The sequence below is a fragment of the Pimephales promelas genome, chromosome 9 (assembly GCF_988280905.1).
Source record: "Pimephales promelas chromosome 9, fPimPro1.hap1.1, whole genome shotgun sequence".
Classification (NCBI taxonomy): domain Eukaryota; kingdom Metazoa; phylum Chordata; class Actinopteri; order Cypriniformes; family Leuciscidae; genus Pimephales; species Pimephales promelas.
Window position 1 is genome coordinate 28,112,452 of NC_142777.1, and position 16,702 is coordinate 28,129,153.

Sequence of the window (16,702 nt, forward strand, 5' to 3'; positions counted from 1 at the left end):
ATTGCAAGCTTGTTTCAGAAATGGTGACATTTTTTTCCATCATTATTGAACATCATTATAGGAGTAGGCTATTAGGTTGAATGAGTTAGAATTAAATGTTTTATTAATCATTAGAAAATAGACATTAAGATAATAAATTGTTATGCAAGTACTTTTACTTTTTAATACTTAAAGTACATTTAAAATAAAGTACTTTTTACTTTCTACTTAAGTATGGTTGTCATTGTGTTACTTCTACTTTTACTAAAGTAAATATTTATCTGGGTATTTGTACTTTTACTTAAGTACTGAGATTCAGTACTTCCTCCACCACTGTGTGTGTGCATGTGTGCTAAATTATACAGCTCAACTACATTCGTAGTCCTGTTGTGGTAATTGCTTGTCCTGTCCTCTCTATTGTTGAGTCTGCACCGCAAGCTCACCCGTAGAGAGGAGCTCATGCAGTCATGGCTAATTCATTTCATTATGGCCTAATCAGAGAGGCGCACGTGGCATTTAGCCTGATTTCTGCAGATCAAAGACACCACTGTGTGTTCATGGGAGTCTTTCATTAAGCCACGTTCACTCTCTCGGCAACTGAACTGTGCAATTCCAGGAACGTTAACAACACAATTGTAAGGAAAACAGGGAAGAGAGAGGAAAGGCTGCACTTGACTTGAGAGGAATTGAAAATCAGTCTGGTCTAATATCAGTTCTTAGAAAAGACTCATGTTTCATTTTAGAGCATGGATTTGTATATTGTGCATTTGTACAACTAAACTAAAGTAAACTTAACTAAATATCTGAAACATTTTGAAATAAACTTGGGGTATATTTTTTTTAAACAATAAATGACTGAGATTGATTAGTTTTACTTTTTAATTAAATACATAATTTGGAATTCCTCTCGGGATGAGTATGATTGTTTATTATTATTAGGACACACACCCAGTCCAAAATACACACAACTTACAATATTAAAAAGACATAATAGTTCCATTCACTCTTAAAAAATGTAATATTATTCTAAAAAAAACCAAAACAAAACATGTATTGATTTAGTGATTGATTGATTGATTGATTGATTGATTTATCGTTAAAACATGGCTTAGAACACTATATCATTTTTTTTGTATCAAATGTAAAAAAAAAAAACTTTAAAAAAAATAAAAAGTGGGCATTCATGGTTGTAATACAGCATTGCATAATATAATTTGGTGGTCTTTAGAATTTATTTTAGAAATTAGTACTTTTATTCAGTGAGGGCACATTAAATTGATCAAAAGTAACAGTAAAAGCATTTATAACTTTACAAAATGTTTCTATTTGAAATATTTTTTTTTCTTTTTTTAAAGTTCTGGTTTTTAAGTAAAATAAAATCCTCAAAGAAAATATCACGTTTAAAAAAAAAAAAAGGGTCCCACTTTATATTAAGTGGCTTTAAGTACTATGTACTTACATTGAAATTAATAATTTGATACAATGGACTTATTGTGTACATACATGTTTTACATTGTACTTATATTTGGAAAATACCTGCATGTAATTACAGCTGTAATTAATAAATGTAATGTAATGTACATTTGTAATTACACAGTTGACCCTTCCCTTACACCTTAACCCACCCTTAAACCGACCTATACAACCACACCTAACCCTAACCATACCCGTATCACACCTCAATAGCAACAAAAGTGTTTTACAATACAATCTGAACAAAATAAGTACATTGTACTTATTTTTCGATGTAAGTACATAGTACTTAAAGCAACTTAATATAAAGTGGGACCAAAAAAAATAAAATAAGCGTCATAACTGCTTTCAGCATTCATTTTATTAAAAAAGTTACTATAATGATAAAAATTTTACCTTGGTTACTTAAATCAGCATATTAGAATGATTTCTGAATGATCATTTGACACTGAAGAAGATAATTCTAGCATTGAACAGTTGTGTAAGTGTGTTTGGTTTGGTTCAATTGTCATGTTTCTCTAGTTTGAAGCATAAACCTCACTTGATCAATTAATAACAACGTTTTTGTGGCATTGCATGAATAAATAGCCCAATATATATAGCTTTAAAAACGACCATTGATACACCTGCTCTTTCTTTCTCTCTCCATGGTAAGCAGAGTGTTAATACATGTGGAGCAGAGCACAGTGGGGAGTGAGATTCCTGAAGAGCTGTTGACTGCTATGTCAATGAGAGGATCATTACTGAACGCTGACAGCTCTGATCACTGGGAAAAGGGCTAAATCAGACTAAATTGTGTTATAGCCACCTCCACCTTCCATGCTCCAGCCCATCCCACACTCCCTCCATTCTCTGGAAGGGAACCAAGAGCGTTAATTGCAGACCTTGAGGGACGCGACGAGGGGAGGAGAACAAGACGAAGAGGAAAGTCGTGGGAGGAGGGGAAAAAACGCATTTGTCTTTTGGCTACATTGCATCTCCTAACCATATCGCCGTCTCAGGTGGAAAGGAATCCCTTGATCCCACCGTTGTTTCCTCTCCATCCCACAAATCACCTCCTAAATCCATCCTGAAACATTTCCCGATTCAATATTAAAGTGGCTTTTCTTTTTTCTCAATCGATCGCCAGGGTTTAAACTCCAAACAACAAAATTAGCTTTGAAAATTAACCACATAAATTGCAGTGAATAGCAGTGTTATTCCAGATCCAAATCCACAAAACACACCGACAGACTTGTTATAATAAAAGCAAATGTGCGACAGAGGCTGCCTGAGAACAAGCAGGAGATTTGTTGGAAGAGCGCGTGGAAAACAATCAAGTTGAGCAGAAATCTTTTCCACATCCACATTTTCCATTTGAGTGAGAAATAGCTGTTTGGGCGTAATGGTATATTGGAAAAGCAACAAATGACCCTGTTAGGGGAGGTGATGGTGTCATTACACACGCACACACACACACACGCGCGCGCATACACATATGCCTGCAGATCTAACCGGCTTATAAATAAAAAAAATAAAAAATAAAAAATATGAGAGATTTCCAAAGCAAAAACGGCGGTGTACTGACATACTGAGAGAGAGAGAGAGAGAGAGAGAGAGAGAGAGAGAGAGAGAGAGAGAGAGAGAGAGAGAGAGAGAGAGAGAGAGAGAGAGAGAGAGAGAGGAGACAGGAGACAGAGACAAATAGCGATAACTTCATGCTATCTCATAAAATACTCCATGATTTCAAAGAGTTCATAATTGCATCTCATAACCCACACATGAATATGAAGGGAAGATGTGAGCACACACAGGGAATTAGATTCACGCTCTGTGGATGCTCCGTCTCCACCTCCAGTCTGGTGCTAATGTGCCCAGAGGTTGAGTCCTGATAAACCATGAGCGATTGGACGCAACCAGAGAAAAGCCGCCTCTTAGCACTGCGCATTTCAATTTGCTGCAGTCCCCCACATCCGATAAGCAAAAACACAGATAACGGAGCAATTTTCCCACAGACATCATCTGCACATCACAGACCGCCATTGTGCCATTTATAAGTATAGGTCGGAAATGTTTTTATCTGACAAAAGGATGTTTATAGTTTTGGCATAATGTTGAGCTACTGTGCATCCTTGAATTAAACAATTCCATTTTGCAGCAAATTGGTGTTTTTTTTTTTTTTTTTTTTCATTTACAAAGAGGCATAAAGTTATTTTCACTGCAGACACATTTACCAGAATAATTGAATCATCAAGACAGGGGAAACAGATGTAGGAAATAAGTAAAATCATATTTCTTGGAATATTTTCAGAACGAATTGGTAGCTAGGAGTGTTAGCATAGTGATACACACTAGCATAGCTATTAATAATTAGCCCCTGCTTCCTATTTAACACATGGTTATCGGTATGCACTTCAATTGCTTGCATTTCCAGGTTTTCAAGTAGTCTGTTTCACCTTTTCCTGAAATATCACAGAACTCTTGGATACCAGGTTGAATGAAACCTAAAGTAAAGCCCGTCCCAAAAAACAAAACCAAAAAAAAAAAAAAAACACACACACACAAAAAAACACAGCTCAATCAATGATTGGACAATTAGGGTTGTTTTGATGGCTAGTCGAACAGTGTCAGGCTTCTAAAAGAGTGAGTTAAAGGGTTAGTTCACCCAAAAAATGAAAATGATGTCATTAATGACTCAGCCTCTTCTGAACAGTTTAAGATATTTTAGATGTAGTCCGAGAGTTTTCTGTCCCTCCATTTTTTGAAATGTAAATTTACATACATTTCAAGGGGTCAAGGTTACTTTATTATCCACGAGGGGCAATTTTTGTACAACACACAACACTCCCACAAGGTATAAAACACACATAGTCTCTAAAAATACATAGAAAATGTACGGATTGACAACAGAACCGGAATACAATATAATGCTGAATATAGTCATAGTTTTTGTTTGTTTTTTTTTGGACCAAAATGTATTTTCAATGCCTCAAAACATTCTAACTAACCCACTGATGTCACATGTACTACTTTGATGATGTTTTTATTTCCTTTCTGGACAAGGACAGTATACCGTACATTTTCAATGGAGGGACAGAAATCTAACTTTTTTGTTTCTCGGACTCTCGGACTAAATCTAAAATATCTTAAAGTGTGTTTCGAAGATGAACGGGGGTCTTGCAGGCTTGGAACGACATGAGGGTGAGTCATTAATGACATCATTTTCATTTTTGGGTGAACTAACCCTTTAAAGTGCAAAAGAGAGAAGCTTCTGACGGTTCATTCTCTCTCTGTTTCTTGCTCAGGAATACACTATATCACTACGGCAACCTGCTAAGAGGTTACTATAGTTACAGTGTGGCGTTTCACAGTGGAGTGGTGCATTGATAAACAGTGAAGAGGAAGAAACAGAGGAGAGGATGGAGGGTGAGAGAGCACTGTGTTGACAGTGATTCGTAATTTGCTCTCTCTCTTTCTCCCATAAACTGTGAAAGGCAGCAAGTCAGAAATGACAATAGAGAAATAAAGAGGAAGATGAGAGCGATGACCCAGCTTCAAATGATGAACGCTTTCTTTTAATCAGATGCACAATGAACGCACTTGCCCAAAAGGTTAATTAACAAATTTCACTCTTTAAATTTTTTTTATTTTTTTTATGAAGCGCCTGTCTAGAACGGCTAACAAAAGACAGCTTGTGGACTTGTCTGTACGGATCGCTGTGACTGAAACATTTAGCCTGTTCTCAATACCCGTGATTGTTATATAAGCTTGTAGAATGAAACATCTAGGCAATCGGAACACGTCCGCTCTCTATGAGTTTCAGAGCCACTATGAGATTTTATTTTTTTGGGAGAGGGGTTGCATTGGCTCAGCTAGATGCACCCACATCAATAATCTTATCTTGGTTGAACAGAGGACTGGAACACAGCCTTTCAATATCATTTAAGCCCCAAAAATAGATGAAAAAGAGGGAAAGAAAGATGAAAGGAGAGTTCCAGGAAGGGGCAGGAAACCCAAGCCCAGAGTCAGCGATTTGTCTCAGAGAGATCAGCGTAATCGGGTAGAGCTCATGGGGAATGAGAAGGGGCTTACAGGAAGATGTTTGCTTACAAGTTTGGAACTTGTAAAATGCAGTAGCAAAATTGCAAAGGGCAAAGGAGGCCACTAATTGATTTTTGCTTTGAAATATGCATACTCATGAATGCCAGAGCAGGGCCTCAACAGCAATGACACGTTTCCAGTTCCTGGCTTTTGCCATCCTACTTGCTTCTAGTAAGTTGTGAAACATCGGATTGGGCTGTTTTTAGATTTCAGTGACTTTTTAGATATAAGTTTTAGATATAATTTGATTTTAGATATAAAGGACCCTGTAAAATTGCTCGATAAATTGTCAATTGGTGGAGTCGAATGATGCCAAAGCAACATTTTCAGCATCCTTTACTCCAGTTTTTAGTGTAACATGATCTGTTATCATTCTAATTAATCTAAAATGATGATTTTGTGCTGAAGAAACCTTTCTTGTTATTATCAATGTTGAAAATGTTGTCAAAAAGTCGTGCTTCTTAGTATTTCCGTGCACATGATACATTTTTTTTAGGATAGAAAGTTCAAAAGAATAATTTATTTGGGATATACATATTTTGAAACATTTTATATTTACTGTCACTTTTGATCTATTTAATGCATCAAATATAAGTATTAATTTATTTAAAAAAAACAATATGGTAACAGTTAACTTGCAGACTTTACAATGCTGTTGACTAATGTTGCACCTACTTACAGTATATCAAAGTGTCATTAGAGTCGAATGGTAGGGTTAGGGTTCGAATAATTTGTCATGTAGTTGCAAAGATACTTATAGTCAGTTGGAGGACCATCACAATAAATAGTTAGCCCGTTCTCATCCCAAAGTGCCATATAAGACGCTTTTGCAAAAGCGTAAATATCCAACGCACATGGCACCCTTTAACGTGAAATGAGACGCAGATATATTTGGGCAGAAGGCGCCCCCTAGTGGTCTAACCCTTACCCTACACCATACCTAAACTTAACCATTAACCGAAGCGTCTCATTAGACGTTAAAGGGTGCCATGTGCGTTGGATATTTACGCTTTTGCAAAAGCGTCCTATATGGCGCTTTGGGATGAGAACGCGTTGAAATAGTAAGCAGATATTAAGCAGACAGTCAACAGTCCGCAACCAAGCTCCACCCAAGCTCCTCTCGTACTGATTCTCTTTCGCTTCACACTCGGCAGCAAACCATCCCAGTGCATGCTGAAGGCCTGGGTCTGATGTGGCTAGCACTACAACATCATCCGCAATTAGATGAAATCACGTGGTCCACAAACCTGACACCCTCTGGCCCCTGGAAATTCTGTCCATAAAAATTATTAACAGAACCGGCAACAAAGGGCAGCCCTGCTGGAGTCCAACACACACCAGGAACAAGTCTGACTTACTGCTGGAAATGCAAACTAAGCTCCTGCCCCAGTCATACACGGACTGGACAGCACTTAGCAAAGGACCCCGGACCCCATACTCCTAGAGCACACTCCACAGAACACCACAAGGGACACAGTCAAATCCCTTTCTCCGAATCCACAAAGCACATGTGGATTGGTTGGGCAAACTCCCATGAACCCTCCATTACCCTGGAGAGCTGGCACAGTGTTCCACGACCGGGACGAAATGATTGAACAACATGGTGTTCGTTATGGACAAGCTGTAACTATCACAGAAGTCCAATAACAGAACACCCATCGGGTTCAGATCAGGGGGACCATTCCTCCCAATAATGCCCCTCCAGGTGTCAGTGTCACTGTCACTGCCCACGTGGGCATTGAAGTCTCCCAGTAGAACGATTGGAGCACTTTCCAGCACCTCTCCCAGAGACCCCAAGAAGGGCGGGGTACTGGGTTGATATGTTCTGGGTGGGTCTTGTTCACCGGGGTGAATTTCAACACATGGCGGCTGAGCTGCAGGGCTATAACCAAACCCACACCAGCCCGCCGCCTCTTACCAATGGTCAACTCCAGAGTGGTAAAGAACCCATGCATGGAGGTGATCTCAACTACCTCTAGTTGGTACCTCTCAACATCACGCACAATCTCAGACTCCTTCCCTGCCAGCAAGGTGACGTTCCACGTCCCTAGAGCTAGATTCCGTGTCCAGGGATTGGGTTGCCGAGGCCCCCGCCTTCAATCCAATAAGCACTGCCCCCTTATGTTTCCTCCTGTAGGCGGTGAGCAGAGGGGAAGGCGGCCATACGTCGCTCCTTCGGGGTGAGCCAAGCTGGACACCATTCGGTGAGCCCTGCATATTTATACGTCTCTATCACTGATTTAACTCATGAGTTCATTAGCAGAGACTGCAAGACCTGAAATGGGTTTGTCAGATATAGAGAGACGTACAAATTGTGTAGGGCTGGAGGTACTGCAGGGCAGATTTGAGAACCACTGCTCTAACACAGGTAACCTGAAAGCCATACGAGCCATGGACTAAATCCACAAAACTACAGCTATTTCAAGAGAACACATTAAACCCAGTGTCAAATGTGGCTGTGGATTATTCATAAAGTGAAAACAGAGATATATACACTACTATAGAGGACTCATAGTTTGAACTCTGTACTTTGGTAAAGGGCTCCAGACTGTGCTGATGCTTCATAAACCCCTGTCTAACAGATGAGCAGAGAAGACAGACTCTACTAGGGAAATGATGTATTGGTTTACTGGAGCGGGAAGTGTGTGTGTGTGTATGTGTGTGTGTGTGTGTGTGTGTGTGAGAGAGAGAGAGAGAGAGAAAGAGGGAGAGAGAGAGAGATGGACAGAGTAGAATTATGATGTGTGAGATGGTCTCATTTCCCAGTCAAGAGTGCATATGTGTGCGTGTGGAGAGAGAGCGAAGTAAAGAAAGAAAGCACACGAATGAGACCGAGTTCAGGATACCGTAATATCACAGATATGCTGACTCCTGTGATTGCTGGGACATTACTTTTACAGGTTGTTTTTAGATGCGTTTGGTAAAAGCCCACACTACAGTAATTTTATAGCCACTATTGGGAGTCCTTGGCTAACCTTCATGTTACTGAGCTTCAGTGAGTTACAAAATAATAAAGGCTACGTGTCTTCATATGATTCATAAGAGCCACTGCTCTTCCAACCCTCAATTTTCCATCCTTTTTTTCCCTCTTTTCATATTTCCTAATCATTTGGCAGATGTATTGGATTTGCAGCATAGCCCATAATCCATTTTCATCTTCTGCTTTTTATCACACACAGATACACACACATGCAAAGTATAACCACGCACTTATAGAAGCAGGTGGCAGCTTGTCTCAGTTTCACAGTGGCCATTGGGTGGCAGTGTTACTCTGCAATGCAGTTCAAAACCCATAATCCCCTCAACCAGAACTTAACCAGGCTCCAATGAATCATCACATTTGCTTTCCATGACACACCTGCACCTACTCATACAATATTTTTCCAAAATCTCCTAAATTAAAGTTAGGCTTTTAAAATGCAATAAATACTAACAAATACTGTTAAATACTTGGTTGAATGATTAATTGTGTGTCATACATGCACTGGAAAGATGTGACTAAAAAGAAGGAGCAATTAAAATGAGGCAAAGGGGACTGGACATTATTCTTGACTTTAAAGGGATGTCCACTTCGATTGTAAGAAATAATGCATGAAAGCAGCTCGGACATTTAGCTTAAGTTCTTATTTGATGTTGAATGGGCAAAAAAGCAGGTTTGGAATAGGATACAAGAATGAGTAAATTATGGCAAAATGTTAATTTGTGGGCAAAATATACTTTTAAACCCCTCAAAGGGAATACAAATCGAATGTGAGACCGCTATAACCACATTGTTTTTAGAGATCATCTCAACAGTAAAATGATATTGATAGGAGGCACTAAACTAATTGTATAATTTTGTTTTAGATCCGCGTTGTGTGACATTTTCTCTCCATTTCATTCTCTTTCTCTCTCCCACATTCTGCCTTGCTTACTCTCTACCCACTTTGGGCGTTCTCATTCTAGCAGTACCAATCTGTTCACTTTGCATTCTCTTTCTCTTCTGCATCGCAGTAACCCTTGTACCTTGTTATTTTTCCTCTCCTGTGACAGGGGGCAAACAAGTGGTTTGGTCAGTGTAAAACAGGCTTTGGAGATTTCATGATACAAAACAACCCAGAAACCCCAAACTATGGAGATGGGTGCAAAGAAAAAAAAAAAAAAAAAAAAAAAAAACACCTCCAGCTGTACTCTCTCTATCTGTTGGTAATTTGGGCTGGTAAGAGGCTCTACTCTAATAAACCAATTGGATCCTCCGAGCTGGGCAGACCACAGCCATTAAAATCTGACCCCTTTTTTCATTCTTTACCGAGGGCTGAGTAATTCTGTCATCCTCTCCTTCTCGTCTGTCTGCGATTCCAGTCTTCGACTGACCCAGAGGACCAGCTATGAAAGAGAATACTAGACATTTTGAAGCGATGGTAGGGGGCTTATTAGACAAGAGACAAAAGCCTGTCTTTATTAACCATTTAGTGATCAGTCCTAATGGGGGACAGGAGCTCTTGTACCTAATAAGTGTAGCGTGGAACAGACATCCATTAGCAAAGCTCTCAGCTCTAATATTTACTATTAAACCAAATATGTCAGAAGAGTGAGAAGGGGAGACAGAGAAAGGGAAATAATAACGCAAGCAGGGGTCAGAGATCATGGAGCCTCATCGTATCGATCTGGTTGGTTAACCAGCATCTCTCTGTAGGTCTGTGGCAAAGCACATTGCTTCCTGCTGCTCTTGCTGCACGGGTGGCTAGGTTTGCCCCGGCTGCATGCGGGAAAAGCTTTTGGGAGACAAGCTGCAGGGGCAAGATTAGCCAGGGATGATCCACATACAAGCTCCGGTAATGGTTACCTCAGAAGATTGACCTCCCAGAGTCTGGCTTGGGAAGTCCCCACGTATCAACCCAGCAGGGCTCAGCAACAGAGGAGTCAGCCGACTCAGAAAGCATTATCTTCTGCTCAGGATTGCTAATTTTTGTTGATTTGGGAAAGGCCTAGGCTAGGATCAATAGTGCTCAAATGGTACTGCCTTAAATTCAACAAAGTACCAAAATTGTTTCTTGTACAAAATACAACAGAAATGTCAAACAAAATATTATATATTTGGCATATACAGATACAATGGTAATATATATGAAGAGTTCAGATGCAAAAGCCTCTAAATGCCATTTGAAATTTTTTTCTTTAATGATGATTTTTATCAAACTTGTATATTTAAGTTCAGTAATTTCACTTAAATAACAATTAATAGGTAATTATCATTGACATTTAAGTGAAATCACTGAACTTAAATATACAAGCTTGATAAAAATTATCATTCTAGAAGAAAATTTCAAATGGCACTTAGAGGCTTTTGCATCTGAACTCTCTACCCTATCTCACGACCAATTCGTACGAATTCGTACGAGTGATTCAAAAGTGGCTAATTCGTACTAATTCATACGACCTCACTCGTACGAATTTGTACGATTTGTCTAAACCCACGTGACGGTTATGTTTAGGGGCGGGGTCAGGGGTAGGTCATTCGTACGAATTCATACGAATTGGCTAATTCGTAAAATATGTACGATTTAGCAAAATCGTTCTAATTCGTACGAGTGAGGTGGTACGAATTGTTACGAATTAGCCACCTCGTAAAATTCGTACGAATTCCCGTGAGATCGGGTTGGAACTCTTCATATTTTTAAAACACTAAAAGGGAACTAAGGCATCACCCCATAGGTTTCACTTTATTTTGCTGACATTCTTTGTTGACTGTGACTACAAGTAACATTGAACCTACACTAGAAGAGTATAAGTGGTAGTGGGTTAGAATAAGTTGCAATTGCTGTCATTCTCGGAATTATCAACTTTATGCGAGTTGTACCTCAACACCCTCGAAACGGCACAGCGCAGATGAACACAATGCTTTAGGAGAGTGTGCGGCTGTCAGTCACCATGCCGGTGTGGATACTGGAATTCAGAATCACAGATTATTCTTTTTGGAAGTATGACCAACATAAGAATTTTCACTGGAAAATGTGATCTGAACAAGTAAGAAACATCCATTTTTGTTCTGGTTTTGACATTGCAGTAAATCGCGCTGATTAAATCTAACAATTGCTTATAAGTTATTATATCACGCAAAACCCGTGTAAAGTATGCTTTGTTCTCAAATTGTACGCAACGTACGCAAGCATTGTGTGACTACATGTAATGTCCTTCCGATATTATCCTTGTATTTAAGTTAATTATTGCATAAACGCATCATCACAGTTTTGGGTCCTTCAGCGCTGTTAATAGTCAATTTATTGGCAAGTCAGTACTGCATTTGTCAAGGCTTTGTGTGAACTGTATAGTGCTTGTTAATAGATAATCTATACTTACCTCAATAAGACATCATGTCGTCTGTACAAGCCCACTGAGATGTTTTGAATATTGAAAAACCACAGGGTCATAAAGAACTTCACGTCAAATGTCAGAACCTTTCCCCGTGATGGACTGGAGTGCATAGTCACAAACGTCAACACACATACAGTCCGAACTGTTTTATTTACACAGCCTGTGTTATGTCAAAGTTGCCGTAATGCTCCCAGCTTTCAATTTGGATTCCAGAGAGCATGTAATTCCCCATCTGTGTGATATATGATCTGAGAGCTCTCTTAATAATTTAATGATTTAATGACTCCGACTTTGCTGTACACAAGCAGTTTTGAGTCAGATTGCGATTGAGTTACTCCATTAGTTTGTGTTCAGGCTGAATTTTCCACAATAAGTCAAAAAAAAGAGAGCAAGGCTACGGCTAATTCCCCAACAAACTTCCTCCGCAGCCTGTTGATTAAATCACCAGCAATTTTTATATCATTTGAAGTGCTCGCCTTGCAGCGAGTGATTTTACAGAGGGCTTGTAATGTAAAATATATGCTCAGTGCATTTAAGTGTATGTGTACTCATGTTTTAATCATAGCGGGTTAACGGCCCAGTAAAAGGGGTGGTAGACCAATGTCTACGGCTCTCACATAAAAGCTGTAATCCCCCAAATTTACAGCAATAATCTTTAAAAAAATGAAAAGCAACTTCATGCGGCTAATCATCATTGATTTTCCGTAGCCTGCTCCATCCGATCACGCACGTGTGGATGTTCGTTTGGCTGTGTAATTCTAATCTTCACAATTATAAGTAAGAGAGAGTACAAATAACACTCTAGCTGGTTTGTTTGCTATAGCCTTGCATTCCAAGGTAAATTCCATGGGTCAAGAACTAATTTTGACTGTCACATTGAAGTTCCTTTAGAAGTGAACAATGACAGATCATCTTTGGGGATTATGCAGTAAATTTGACAGGTATACTGAGGGCCTTTTATAAGTAGTTTTGGCAGGTAATCTGAAGAGACGCTGGACTGTTAGTCGACAGGCATATCCAAACTGTATTGGAGCTGTTATCCGACTAGGCTGGGATAAAAGAACACAGAATGCTAACTGAATGCTGAAACCATAGGAGGTATAATCAGAGGCACTGTGCTGTACTAATTAAACCCTAACAAGCACTAACGGTTCCTAACGAGCAGCTGATTGGTTCTCTCATAACAGTCTCAGCCCATGCCATATCTCGCACATTACAGGAGGAAGACGTGAAGGAATAATAAATATTCCGTGAGCACCAAATCAGCATATTAGAATGCTTTTTGGAGGATCATGTGACACTGAAGACGTAAGATACTGAAAATCATCTTTGTCATCACAGGAATAAATTATGTTTTAAGGGATAATGTAGCCTACATTCAGTCAGTTGTTATCTCAATAACCCCAACGTGAAGTGGGGGTGTGCAAATAATTAGACAATAAATATTGGTAACATTTTACAAGGTTCCATTAACATTAGTTAATGCATTATTTAACATGAACACACCATGAACAACACCTCTTTTCAGAATTGACTGATAGTTGCTCGGAAGGGAGTGGAAAGAAGTATGACTTATTTGCTCCCACCCCCAATGCCTTCCCATATATTACCCCATATAGACGCTGCCATAAACAGTTAAATTAATAATAATTTATTTTTTTTTATTATTATTTGATATTATAGTTTCTTACAATTATTATGCTATGCAATTCTCAATAATCACTATAATGCTATATTATAATCCTCATTATAGTAAACATTCAAATATGTCCCAATATCTATAATAATCCCAAACATAACCATATCCAGGCATATCGTTTAATCATAGTTTTTCAACAACAGTCATATGAATAATAATTAATTGCTTTGAAAAGTTTCACATTCCCTCAACTTTTGAATAACAGCTGGAAGATCATTTCTGTTGGCTTTAGACAAGAATGTTGGCTTTAGAAAAAGTTACAAAGTTAGATTCCAAAAAAATAATATGTTTGCATGATCAAAATATCCCACCTTGTGTATGATTCTAACTGCTTGTTTTTGGAGTAAGAAGAGGGTATGTAGTGAACTTTTATAATTATTGCCCCAAATTTCTATAGAATAAGTTAAATAGGGCAGAAGCAGTGAACAATACAATATATATGAAGAGTTCAGATGCAAAAGCCTCTAAATGCCATTTTAAATTTTCTTCTTTAATGATGATTTTTATCAAACTTGTATATTTATGTTCAGTAATTTCACTTAAATAACAATTAATAGGTAATTATCATTGCCATTTAAGTGAAATTACTGAACTTAAATATACAAGTTTGATAAAAATCATCATTAAAGAAGAAAATTTCAAATGGCATTTAGAGGCTTTTGCATCTGAACTCTTCATATGTAAGCAATACGGTATGAAAGGCTGCGCTGTATCGTGAATAAGTTACGGCTGAAGGGCGTTGTTAGGCACGACGCGAAACGGAGTTCATATGGCGTTCACCTGAGACCCGCAGTGACAGCTGCTGTCAAACTCTAAAACGGAGAGTGACTGGAGTGACACAAGTAGCTTTGCAACAAAGTGGTCATTTGAAGTCGAGGACTTTTCTCCCCCACCTTCACCTGAAGTGGAGGAGGGTGAATTGTCTGTGGACATGGGCCATATCAATTCAAGCCGCTGACTCAAAGTCCCGATCAGCACCTGAGTTTTGTCGAGTTGATGTCAATAGCGCACGCCCTATGTAGGCATATATTCATATTGATATTTTACTTCCATTTGAGAGTTTTGTATGGTCCAAACATTTCAGCGACGAATGTTTCCTCAACTTGGGCCAATACAGAGCTGGCCTCAATGAACGTCTGAAATAAATCGATCGAGCTACAAAGCAACAATTTCTGATGAGTAGACTAATTGTTCAAGTTCAGACAATCGTTCAATACTGTTTATGCATCAGTAAGTCAAACCAGTGACTACAATATCAAATTCACATTGTTTCTTTTAGTAGGATAAAAATAATCTTATTCAAATTGTGAACAAATTATATACAGAAAGCTATCAAAGAACAATCTTTCCACACAGTGCGAGTTTATCTGGATAACTTGTTATGAAATCAATGACAGACATAACACTGCACAATGAAGCTCTTTCTGTATAGCATTGTGTTTGCATTAGTGAAAGCATTAGAGAGAGTGCAAAAACTTTGTTGCAATGATAAGATCTCCATGCTCACGATCAACAGACTGTCATCTGCTTACTCAATGCTCATCACAGCAACATTTTATGTGAGGGGAATAGATCTGGGTCAGGGTATATTCTGGCAAACCGTTTGCCAAACATGTCTAGCAAAGCAAGATGGGCAATTCGCAAAAGCACAATGCTATTTTCTGTTTTCCCATGCAGCACGATACCATAGAACGGCATAAAGTAAGAGGCTGGGCACCAGTTAAAATATTTCAAAGTTAAAGTTCAGCCAAACAGGTATTAATAGACAAGTTTGAGTCAAATAGTGATGGCCCATAGAGAAGGAAGTGAATAGTTGAAATAAAGTTGTTATTTTTGTTTGTTTTTGCGCACAAAAAGTATTGTCGTCACTTGATAAAGTTAAGATTGAGCCATTTAAGTCACTTGGACTATTTTAACGATGTCTTTAATAACTTTTTGAAGCCAGCTAGTTTCAATTCCTCAAGAAAAATATGGACTAGGGTGACATTGCCAACTACTGGCCCTGTGGCTATGTTTACATGACGATTTCCTAAAAAAAGGGGACAAAGTTGTCAAAATGAGCCCCATTCACACGGATCCACAAAAACAAATAAAAATGCTATATTATGCATTTCAACCCAGTAGTTGGCAATGTCACTTTGTAAAGAAACACTACATGCCCGAAAAATTAAAAGGGACATTGTGTAATGTCTCCCATCTAATGGTGAAATTGTTTTTTGCATTCAAACGAATTGTGCTCTCCAGCGCCTCGCTTTTTGAAATGCATGTTGCATCTACGGTAGCCATTATGTACCAAAAAGCTATGACAGGATGTCTTATAATAGCATTCGTTGAGTGTTCCTTCGGGTGAACAGATTGCAAGAACAATCATATGCTCTATTAATATATATTCTTAACAAATTTCTAGGTTACAAAAATTAAACTTACAAACCTTGTTTTTAGCTCCTTCTCCACATAGTCAAGTCAAGTCAAGTCACATTTATTTATATAGCGCTTTTCACAATACAGATTGTATCAAAGCAGCTTCACAGTGATAACATGTAAGTAGCACAACACAGATCAACAACATTGCTAAACACTAAATAAATAAATAACCCCAACTGAGCAAGCTCAAAGCAAGCCAAAAGCAAGGCGACAGTGGCAAGGAACCAAAACTCCATCAGATTGGATGGAGAAAAAACCTTGGGAGAACCCAGGCTCAGTCGGGGGCCAGTTCTCCTCTGGCTTACATTCATATTGTTTAAATATAAATATTAAATATAAATATTGTTTATGAATCAAACGGCGCCATAACATATCGCAGGCGTTGAGTCGTCTCATCACAGGCGTTGAGTCGTCTCATCACAGGCGTTGGGGCATCCGAAATCCCCGTGAGAGGCTGGACACAAAACTGGACCTGACGAACGCCATTTTTCTCGGGACAAGCGTCCCGAGATAACAGCAGAAAGGCAGATGGGAAATAATTAGCATAGCTGATGTTCATAATAATATCCGTTATAACTCACAAACTCTCCGTAACCCGAACTCTCCGCAACCCAACCATACGCGCCGACCCGTTTGTCTAAAAGGCTGTCGAGCCCCACTGGTGCGTTAAGCAGTTTCAGTGGCAAACGGTTC